Here is a 12,526-nt window from a genome sequence, read left to right as displayed (position 1 = left end):
TTGGACGTATCAACTCCCCCCAAGCTTAGCTTATTGCTTGTCCTCAAGCAATTCAGTTAACAACTGAGTGCGATAAAAGAACTTTCACGAACACATTTGCTCATACGATGTATATATTCTCATGATATGGCTAACACTTAGGAAGTTCATAATAAGATACATGCAAATAAGATCATCTAATAGCTATGTCAATCATGGAAAGGTACCAACAATTAATAATAAGCATCATGAATCATGTCTATAAGCAGGATTGCAATGTTCATAAAAGGGTATGATAAAGTGGTATCTCGCTTGCCCGAATTTGAACAGCAAAACATAAATGCCCAGGCACCTCTGAGGTTCATAGAAAGACTAGAAATAGAGATTGTCAAAGATAAAAGTATCAAAGTTATACCATAGTCAATCGTATTTTGAGACAAGCATGTTATACTAAGAATGACAGTTGTGCTCTCAAGAAAGTGCTCAAAGAAAGAATGGTGACACAACATAAAAGTAAAAGATTGACCCTTCGCAGAGGGAAGCAGGGATTAACATGCGCTAGAGCTTTTCATTTTTTAAACAGGAGTAAAATTATTTTGAGAGGTGTTTGTTGTTGTCAACGAATGGTAATGGGTACACTAACTACCTCGCCAACCAGACTTTCAAGAGCGGCTCCCATGAAGGACGTTATTTCTACCAGCAAGGTAGATCATCCCTCTTCTCTTTTGTTTACACACGTACTTTAGTTTTTATTATGAGTGACACTCCCCCCAACCTTTGCTTACACAAGCCATGGCTAACCGAATCCTCGGGTGCCTTCCATCAATCTCATACCATGGAGGAGTGTCTATTTGCAAAATTAAGTTGCTTACTGATGAATCAGAGCAAAACGTGTGAAGAGAATTATTAATGAAGTTATTAATTGGGGCTGGGCACCCCGTTGCCAGCTCTTATTATGAAAGCCCGTCAAAAGTAAATGACAAGGTTGAAAGATAAACACCACATACTTCCTCATGAGCTATAAAACATTACAAAAATTGAGAAGTATTTTGAAGGTTTTAAATGTAGCGCATGAGAATTTACTTGGAATGGTTTGAAATGCCATGCATAGGTATTTATGGTGGACACTTTGGAACAACTTGGTTTTCAGGGTTTGGAAGCACGAGCGGCATTCCCGCTCAGTACAAATGAAGGCTAGCAATAGACTGGGGAGCGACAAATCAAGAGAGCAGTCACTGTCATAATCATGCTTGCGGCAAAATAAATTAACGGAGGCATAAAAGTGATACAAGAACTCTGAAGCAATGTAAATCATCGAGGCTTAATTGACTTGTGTTCTGTCATATGCATGCGTGAGCATGTGCCAAGTCGATTTGAATGAATTATTCAGAGGAGGATACCACAATGTCATACCTATTTATAAATAAAACAATGCAAGCAAACATCCATGACATGCTACTCATATTAATAAATTGGAGCTAAACATGAGAGATCATGAACTACTAGACTTTCTTAAATGACATATATCTCACATGAACCATCTAAGAATGCTCACATGGATGAGTATATGTACAAAAATGAAACAAATAGAGTTCATACCAGCCTCTCACCACAGTCGAATTGTCGTGGATCGTCATTATTGCCTTTCACTTGTGTAGCTTGGATGATATGAAATTAAAACCACACTCCAGCCACCGAAGACCATTGAACTCATAATGAACTTTACAAACCAAAGAAGAATAGCAAATATTTTTGGTATTTTCAAATTGGAAACAAGAACAAAAGGAAACAAGCAAACAAAGCAAAATCTTTTTGGATTTTCTTATGGCAAACCAACGATTGCAAATAAAGCAAAATAAATGCAAGAAACCAAAATAAGCAAATGATGAAGAGAAACAACAGAAATATTTTTGGTCTTTTTGTGTTTAGGAAAGAAACAAAACAAAAACAAGAAAATGGAAACTAGAAGAGTCACATAAACACAAAGCAGCAGGAATTCGTCAAACTTGACAGCAGTACAGTAATCGATTTTTAAGAAATTATTTCGCTGCTCAAATCGCAAAGTGTTCAACTAATGAAAGTTAGATAACAACCTGGGGAACATGCACAAAAATTGGCTTCGCAAAATAACGTTCTGGCTATTTTTGAGAATTTTTTAGTAACAGTCCAGAATCTGTTTTCAGGCAGCACCTCCCCAAATATCATCTCCCTCTCATTAGAAAACCACTCAAAGAAACTAAACAAGTATATACAAGTATCCAGCAACCATAATATGCAAAGAATGAGTGATGCCGGTATACCTCCCCCCAAGCTTAGGCTTTTGTCCTAAGTGGAGTTCAATCCCAGCGAGGGCCGCTGTTCCACTCCGGTGGATCATACATGGTGTAGTCATAATAAGGTCCCTGTGCAGAAGAAAAGCGTGGAGGCTCCACATGCCCAAAATGTTGATGCGAAGAACTTGCTGCATCGGATGACGAGTCGAGGTGTTCCTCGACCTCCTCCGTGTTATCTCTTGCATGATGGCCTCCTCCCTCCATGTATGCATTCAGTGCACCTTCCGTGACTGACCAGTCCTCCCTGGAATCAAGGTTAAATAGAACAGGCGCAGGCAACCTTACTAGTTTTTCAGCTTTCTTAGTTATTCTCCAAGTCTTCTTGTAAAATGTCATTTTGTAAAACAGGTTACCCAAATTAGATGAGTCAGAAACAAATTCATGTTTGATCATGGATACTATATCAAGTTTCTCTATGGGAAATTGAATATCAAGATGGTGGGGTTCTACACCATGCAAAGCTAGTAGACGAGAGGCGATAAGACCTCCACAAACTCCGCCCTTCTCACGGTTAGTAGCAAGTCTATAGGATATCAATGCACCCAAATTATAAACCCTACTACTTTGTAGTGCAGCAGCTAGAAAAGCTAAATCCTGGATAGATAGTTTGCTACCATTCTTCCTAGCAAGAACGCACTTAGTAATGAAATAAGCAAAGTAGCGGATAGCTGGGAGTTGAATACTACTGATTTTACCACCATCCTCTGAGAAGCTCCTTCCATTGCAAATCATCCCGAAGAGGTTCAAGAGCTCTTGCGGTGATCCCCTTATCTTCTCGCATGATCCCCATTGCGGCACTCTAATTGCTGTACAAAAATCATCGAATGGCAAGTTGACAGTCTTATTATAAATCTTGTACTGAACCATGGGGTTAGATCGTGACCAATTGAACTTAAAATCCTGCACAACATATATAGTCAATTTTGCATATTGGCATGGTTCTCCGTCAACAAAATCATTCAACCCTGCACGAGAAATTCTTGTTGGTTTAGTTGATGTCTATTCCACTCCATCTTATTGAATTGTATTGATATGGATCCAATCATAAGATTTTGGTATCCTTCTTTAGGCGCATATATAGGACAATCAATAGTTCCAATTTTGATAGTCTTCACATTAGAAATGGTATTAACTCCACATACTTTATCAATCCTCTTGGGGAAATAGACGGTATGTGATGGCGTGTAACTCACACGTTCGTTGGGAACCCCAAGAGGAAGGTATGATGCGCACAGCAGCAAGTTTTCCCTCAGAAAGAAACCAAGGTTTATCGAACCAGGAGGAGCCAAGAAGCACGTTGAAGGTTGATGGCGGCGGGATGTAGTGCGGCGCAACACCAGGGATTCCGGCGCCAACGTGGAACCTGCACAACACAACCAAAGTACTTTGCCCCAACGAAACAGTGAGGTTGTCAATCTCACCGGCTTGCTGTAACAAAGGATTAACCGTATTGTGTGGAAGATGATTGTTTGCAGAAAATAGTAGAACAGTATTGCAGTAGATTGTATTTCAGTATAGAGAATTGGACCGGGGTCCACAGTTCACTAGAGGTGTCTCTCCCATAAGACAAACAGCATGTTGGGTGAACAAATTACAGTTGGGCAATTGACAAATAAAGAGGGCATGACCATGCACATACATATTATGATGAGTATAGTGAGATTTAATTGGGCATTACGACAAAGTACATAGTCCGCCATCCAGCATGCATCTATGCCTAAAAAGTCCACCTTCAGGTTATCATCCGAACCCCCTCCAGTATTAAGTTGCTAACAACAGACAATTGCATTAAGTATTGCGCGTAATGTAACTAGTGACTACATCCTTGAACATAGCACCAATGTTTTATCCCTAGTGGCAACAGCACATCCATAACCTTAGAGGTTCTTGTCACCCCTCCAGATTCACGGAGACATGAACCCACTATCGAGCATAAATACTCCCTCTTGGAGTTACTAGCATCAACTTGGCCAGAGCATCTACTAATAACGGAGAGCATGCAAGATCATAAACAACACATAGACATAGCTTTGATAATCAACATAACAAGTATTCTCTATTCATCGGATCCCAACAAACGCAACATATAGAATTACAGATAGATGATCTTGATCATGTTAGGCAGCTCACAAGATCCGACAATGATAGCACAATGGGGAGAAGACAACCATCTAGCTACTGCTATGGACCCATAGTCCAGGGGTAGACTACTCACACATCACACCGGAGGCGACCATGGCGGCGTAGAGTCCTCCGGGAGATGATTCCCCTCTCCGGCAGGGTGCCGGAGGCGATCTCCTGGATCCCCCGAGATGGGATCGGCGTTGGCGGCGTCTCTGGAAGGTTTTCCGTATCGTGGCTCTCGGTACTGGGGGTTTCGTCACGAAGGCTATTTGTAGGCGGAAGGGCAAGTCAGGAGGGGGCACGAGGGCCCCACACCACAGGCCGGCGCGGCCAAGGGGGGGGGCCGCGCCGCCCTAGGGTTTGGGCACCCCGTGGCCCCACTTCGTTTCGTCTTCGGACTTCTGGAAGCTTCGTGGCAAAATAGGCCCCTGGGCGTTGATTTCGTCCAATTCCGAGAATATTTCGTTACTAGGATTTCTGAAACCAAAAACAGCAGAAAACAAAGAATCGGCACTTCGGCATCTTGTTAATAGGTTAGTTCCAGAAAATGCACGAATATGACATAAAGTGCGCATAAAACATGTAGATAACATCAATAATGTGGCATGGAACATAAGAAATTATCGATACGTTGGAGACGTATCAGCATCCCCAAGCTTAGTTCTGCTCGTCCCGAGCAGGTAAAACGATAACACAGATAATTTCTGGAGTGACATGCCATCATAACCTTGATCATACTATTTGTAAAGCATATGTAGTGAATGCAGCGATCAAAACAATGTATATGACATGAGTAAACAAGTGAATCATAAAGCAAAGACTTTTCATGAATAGCACTTCAAGACAAGCATCAATAAGTCTTGCATAAGAGTTAACTCATAAAGCAATAATTCAAAGTAAAGGCATTGAAGCAACACAAAAGAAGATTAAGTTTCAGCGGTTGCTTTCAACTTATAACATGTATATCTCATGGATATTGTCAACATAGAGTAATATAACAAGTGCAATAAGCAAGTATGTAGGAATCAATGCACAGTTCACACAAGTGTTTGCTTCTTGAGGTGGAGAGAAATAGGTGAACTGACTCAACATTGAAAGTAAAAGAATTGTCCTCCATAGAGGAAAAGCATCGATTGCTATATTTGTGCTAGAGCTTTGATTTTGAAAACATGAAACAATTTTGTCAACGGTAGTAATAAAGCATATGTATCATGTAAATTATATCTTATAAGTTGCAAGCCTCATGCATAGTGTACTAATAGTGCCCGCACCTTGTCCTAATTAGCTTGGACTACCGGATCATCACAATGCACATGTTTTAACCAAGTGTCACAAAGGGGTACCTCTATGCCGCATGTACAAAGGTCTAAGGAGAAAGCTCACATTGGATTTCTCGCTATTGATTATTCTTCAACTTAGACATACATACCGGGACAACATAGACAACAGATAATGGACTCCTCTTTTATGCATAAGCATGTAACAACAATTAATAATTTTCTCATTTGAGATTGAGGATATATGTCCAAAACTGAAACTTCCACCATGGATCATGGCTTTAGTTAGCGGCCCAATGTTCTTCTCTAACAATATGCATGCTTAACCATAGGGTGGTAGATCGCTCTTACTTCAGACAAGACGAACATGCATAGCAACTCACATGAAATTCAACAATGAATAGTTGATGGCGTCCCCAGTAAACATGGTTATCGCACAACAAGCAACTTAATAAGAGATAAAGTGCATAATTACATATTCAATACCACAATAGTTTTTAAGCTATTTGTCCCATGAGCTATATATTGCAAAGGCGAATGATGGAATTTTAAAGGTAGCACTCAAGCAATTTACTTTGGAATGGCGGAAAATACCATGTAGTAGGTAGGTATGGTGGACACAAATGGCATAGTGGTTGGCTCAAGTATTTTGGATGCGTGAGAAGTATTCCCTCTCGATACAAGGTTTAGGCTAGCAAGGCTTATTTGAAACAAACACAAGGATGAACCGGTGCAGCAAAACTCACATAAAAGACATATTGAAAACATTATAAGACTCTACACCATCTTCCTTGTTGTTCAAACTCAATACTAGAAATTATCTAGACCTTAGAGAAACCAAATATGCAAACCAAATTTTAGCATGCTCTATGTATTTCTTCATTAATGGGTGCAAAGCATATGATGCAAGAGCTTAAACATGAGCACAACAATTGCCAAGTATCACATTACCCAAGACATTAATAGCAATTACTACATGTATCATTTTCCAATTCCAACCATATAACAATTTAACGAAGGAGAAACTTCGCCATGAATACTATGAGTAGAAACTAAGGACATACTTGTCCATATGCTACAGCGGAGCGTGTCTCTCTCCCATAAAGTGAATGCTAGGATCCATTTTATTCAAACAAAACAAAAAACAAAAACAAACCGACGCTCCAAGAAAAACACATAAGATGTGATGGAATAAAAATATAGTTTCAGGGGAGGAACCTGATAATGTTGTCGATGAAGAAGGGGATGCCTTGGGCATCCCCAAGCTTAGACGCTTGAGTCTTCTTGATATATGCAGGGGTGAACCACCGGGGCATCCCCAAGCTTAGAGCTTTCACTCTCCTTGATCATGTTGCATCATACTCCTCTCTTGATCCTTGAAAACTTCCTCCACACCAAACTTGAAACAACTCATTAGAGGGTTAGTGCACAATAAAAATTAACATATTCAGAGGTGACACAATCATTCTTAACACCTCTGGACATTGCATAAAGCTACTGGACATTAATGGATCAAAGAAATTCATCCAACATAGCAAAAGAGGCAATGCGAAATAAAAGGCAGAATCTGTCAAAACAGAACAGTTCGTATTGACGAATTTTAAAATGGCACCAGACTTGCTCAAATGAAAATGCTCAAATTTAATGAAAGTTGCGTACATATCTGAGGATCACTCACGTAAATTGGCATAATTTTCTGAGTTACCTACAGGGGAAAACAGCCCAGATTCATGACAGCAAAGAAATCTGTTTCTGCGCAGTAATCCAAATCTAGTATGAACTTTTCTATCAACGGCTTTACTTGGCACAATAAAACACTAAACTAAGATAAGGAGAGGTTGCTACAGTAGTAAACAACTTCCAAGACACAAAATAAAAACAAAGTACTGTAGGTAAAAACATGGGTTGTCTCCCATAAGCGCTTTTCTTTAACGCCTTTCAGCTAGGCGCAGAAAGTGTGTATCAAGTATTATCGGAGGGTGGTGCATTCTCAGCGGGGTGCGGAGTTTTCTCAACTATGCATACTATCTTTTCTATGTGAGTTTCAGAGGCTCCCTTTTCATTAGTCTTGGGCTTGCTACTCTCATCAAACAAATCTTCGGGAACAATCCAATCAAAGTTCTTTTCTAGTGCCTCACACATCCCAAGAGCTTGCAAGGTATTGATGTTTTAATATCCCCCTCATAATTAACTTCATTAGTGTACTTTTGTCTCTCCTTTTCCATCTTCTCAAGGGTACTGGCAAAGTTGGTGTAAGAGCCTATCATATTATATTTAGTGAAGACTTTTCTAGCTTCTCTCGCGATTCCCCCAAATTCTTTAAGAAGGGTTTCTAATACAAAATCTTTCTTTTCTCCTTCTTCCATATCACTGAGTGTAAGAAACATATGTTGAATCACATGATTAAGATTAACAAATCTAGCTTCTAATGCGTGTACTAAAGAAGCAACAGCAATTTCATAAGTGGGGGCAAGTTCTACCAAGTGTCTATCTTCAAAATCTTCGACCGTACTAATATGAGTGAAATTTTTTTCTATATTGTCTTTCCCAAGGATAGACCCTCGGCCTACCGGTACATCTTTAAGAACAAACTTAGGAGGAAACATGATGAAATAAGTAAAGTAAATGCAAGTAAACTAATTTTTTTGTGTTTTTGATATAGCAAACAAGATAGCAAATAAAGTAAAACTAGCAACTAATTTTTTTGTATTTTGATTTAGTACAGCAAACAAAGTAGTAAATAAAACTAAGCAAGACAAAAACAAAGTAAAGAGATTGAGAAGTGGAGACTCCCCTTGCAGCGTGTCTTGATCTCCCCGGCAACGGCGCCAGAAAAAGAGCTTGATGGCGTGTAACTCACACGTTCGTTGGGAACCCCAAGAGGAAGGTATGATGCGCACAGCAGCAAGTTTTCCCTCAGAAAGAAACCAAGGTTTATCGAACCAGGAGGAGCCAAGAAGCACGTTGAAGGTTGATGGCGGCGGGATGTAGTGCGGCGCAACACCAGGGATTCCGGCGCCAACGTGGAACCTGCACAACACAACCAAAGTACTTTGCCCCAACGAAACAGTGAGGTTGTCAATCTCACCGGCTTGCTGTAACAAAGGATTAACCGTATTGTGTGGAAGATGATTGTTTGCAGAAAACAGTAGAACAGTATTGCAGTAGATTGTATTTCAGTATAGAGAATTGGACCGGGGTCCACAGTTCACTAGAGGTGTCTCTCCCATAAGATAAACAGCATGTTGGGTGAACAAATTACAGTTGGGCAATTGACAAATAAAGAGGGCATGACCATGCACATACATATTATGATGAGTATAGTGAGATTTAATTGGGCATTACGACAAAGTACATAGACCGCCATCCAGCATGCATCTATGCCTAAAAAGTCCACCTTCAGGTTATCATCCGAACCCCCTCCAGTATTAAGTTGCTAACAACAGACAATTGCATTAAGTATTGCGCGTAATGTAACTAGTGACTACATCCTTGAACATAGCACCAATGTTTTATCCCTAGTGGCAACAGCACATCCATAACCTTAGAGGTTCTTGTCACCCCTCCAGATTCACGGGGACATGAACCCACTATCGAGCATAAATACTCCCTCTTGGAGTTACTAGCATCAACTTGGCCAGAGCATCTACTAATAACGGAGAGCATGCAAGATCATAAACAACACATAGACATAGCTTTGATAATCAACATAACAAGTATTCTCTATTCATCGGATCCCAACAAACGCAACATATAGAATTACAGATAGATGATCTTGATCATGTTAGGCAGCTCACAAGATCCGACAATGATAGCACAATGGGGAGAAGACAACCATCTAGCTACTGCTATGGACCCATAGTCCAGGGGTAGACTACTCACACATCACACCGGAGGCGACCATGGCGGCGTAGAGTCCTCCGGGAGATGATTCCCCTCTCCGGCAGGGTGCCGGAGGCGATCTCCTGGATCCCCCGAGATGGGATCGGCGTTGGCGGCGTCTCTGGAAGGTTTTCCATATCGTGGCTCTCGGTATTGGGGGTTTCGTCACGGAGGCTATTTGTAGGCGGAAGGGCAAGTCAGGAGGGGGCACGAGGGCCCCACACCACAGGCCGGCGCGGCCAAGGGGGGGGGGCGTGCCGCCCTAGGGTTTGGGCACCCCGTGGCCCCACTTCGTTTCGTCTTCGGACTTCTGGAAGCTTCGTGGCAAAATAGGCCCCTGGGCGTTGATTTCGTCCAATTCCGAGAATATTTCGTTACTAGGATTTCTGAAACCAAAAACAGAAACAAAGAATCGGCACTTCGGCATCTTGTTAATAGGTTAGTTCCAGAAAATGCACGAATATGACATAAAGTGTGCATAAAACATGTAGATAACATCAATAATGTGGCATGGAACATAAGAAATTATCGATACGTTGGAGACGTATCAGTATGTTCCTTGTCATCGACATTGAAAGTAACTTTTCCTTTATTGCAATCAATAACAACTCCTGCGGTGTTAAGAAAATGTCTTCCAAGAATAATAGACATATTATCATCTTCAGGCATTTCCAACACAACAAAGTCAGTTAATATCAAGCAGTTATTAGTAACTTGAACAGGAACATCCTCACATATACCAACAGGAATAGCAGTAGATTTATTAGCCATTTGCAAAGATATATCAGTAGGTATCAACTTATCTAAATAAAGTCTCTTGTATAGAGAAAAAGGCATAACACTAACACCGGCTCCCAAATCACATAGAGCAGTTTTAACATAATTATTCTTAATAGAACAAAGAATAGTAGGTATACCTAGGTCGCCCAACTTCTTTGGAACTTTGCCATTGAAAGAGTAATTAGCAAGAATAGTGGAAATCTCCTCGTTAGGGATTTTCCTTTTGTTAGTGACAATACCTTTCATATACTTTGAATAAGGAGGCAATTTAATAGCATCAGTCAAAGGGATTTGCAAGAATAAAGGTTTCATCCAATCACAAAATTTATTATAGTGTTCTTCTTCCTTTGATTTTAGTTTCTTAGCGGGAAAAGGCATTTGCTTTTGTACCCATGGTTCTCTTTCATTACCATGTTTCTTAGCAATAAAATCTTCTTTAGTATACTTTTTATTTTTAGCATGCTTTTCAGGTTCATCTTCAACTTCTTCTTTATCAGAAGCATCATTCTTATCGTTATCTTTATCATGTTCATTACCACTTTCAGTTTCAGCATCAGAAATAGAAATACTATTAGGATCATTAACAGGTTCAGAGGATTCTACAACATTTTTATGTTTCTTCTTCTTTTTCTTAGAAGGAGCACTAGGTTCAATTCGTTGAGAATCTTGTTCAACTCTTTTGGGATGCCCTTCAGGATATAGCGGATCCTGGGTAGAAACACCGCCTCTAGTTGTTACTTCATAAGCATGTTTCTCTTTAGAATTATTTTTTAACAAGTCATTTTGCACTTTAGTGAGTTGATCAATTTGAGTTTGAACCATTTGAAAATGTTTAACAAGCATCTTAACATCATTAGAGGTTCTCTCCACAATATCATGCAAATTGCTAATAGCTTGAGAATCTTCCATTAGATGATTCTCTACTCTCATATTAAAATTTTCTTGCTTAACAATATAATTATCAAACTCATCTAAGCATTGAGCAGGAGGTTTTGAATACGGAATATCTTCCCTAGTAAAGCGTTGAAGAGAGTTTACCTCGATCATGGATGAAGGGGGAATTATCTCACATATATCTTCTATGGGAGGTAAATTCTTCACATCTTCGGATTTAATACCTTTCTCCTTAAGAGATTTCTTGGCTTCCCTCATATCTTCATCATTTAATTTAATTAATCCCCTCTTCTTCAATATTGGCGTAGGAGTTGTTTCAGGTGTAGTCCAATCATCATGATTCTGGCCTATTTTAGCCAATAATTCTTCAGCTTCGTCTGGAGTTCTTTTCCTGAAAACACAACCAGCACAACTATCTAAGTATGCTCTAGACTCAACAGTTAGTCCACTATAAAATATATCAAGTAAATCATGCTTTTCCAAATCATGTCCAGGTCGAGCTCTGATAAGAGAGCAAAATCTTGCCCAAGCTTCAGGCAATTTCTCTCCATCTTCCTGGTCAAAGCTATAAATTTTCTGTAAAGCAACATGTTGAGCACTAGCAGGAAAGTATTTCCGAAAGAAAACATCAAGAAAATCACCTGGACTTTTAATAGAACCAGGAGGCAAATTATTATACCAAGTTTTAGCATCATCCTTTAATGAGAAAGGAAAAGTTTTAGCAACGAAATAAGTGCGCAACTTGACATCATCAGAAAACAGGCTACTCATAGAGTAAAGTTCATTCATGTGTTCTACAGCACTTTCTTTTTCAGTACCACAAAAGGGTGTTTTCTCAACAATAGCTATATGAGATAGATCAAGAGAAAAATCATAATCTTTATCCGTAATGCATATAGGAGATGTGGCAAATTTAGGATCAGGAGACAGCTTATGTCTAACAGTGTATTGTGCGAGAAACTTTTTAATTTTTCTTGCATCAGCAGTAGCGTTGCATCTATCAATAAGATCATCATTAAGCTCTACATAAACCTCATCAGGATCATCACTAGAATAATCAACAGACTCAGGTGAATTAACAGGTGTAGCAGCATTTTCATTAGGAGTTTCAGCATTTTCAATTTGTCTAGACTTAGCAATTGTAGCATCTAGAAAAGATCCCAATGAACCACTATCATCAAGCACAGCAGAAACATCATCAATATTATGAGAGTTTTCAGATTCAGCAGAAGTACTAGCAAGTGAAGCTTGCGGTGG

Source organism: Lolium perenne, chromosome 2 (assembly GCF_019359855.2).
Source record: "Lolium perenne isolate Kyuss_39 chromosome 2, Kyuss_2.0, whole genome shotgun sequence".
NCBI classification, from domain to species: Eukaryota; Viridiplantae; Streptophyta; class Magnoliopsida; order Poales; family Poaceae; genus Lolium; species Lolium perenne.
The sequence above is the reverse complement of the archived record's forward strand: the minus strand, read 5'-3'. Positions refer to the sequence as shown.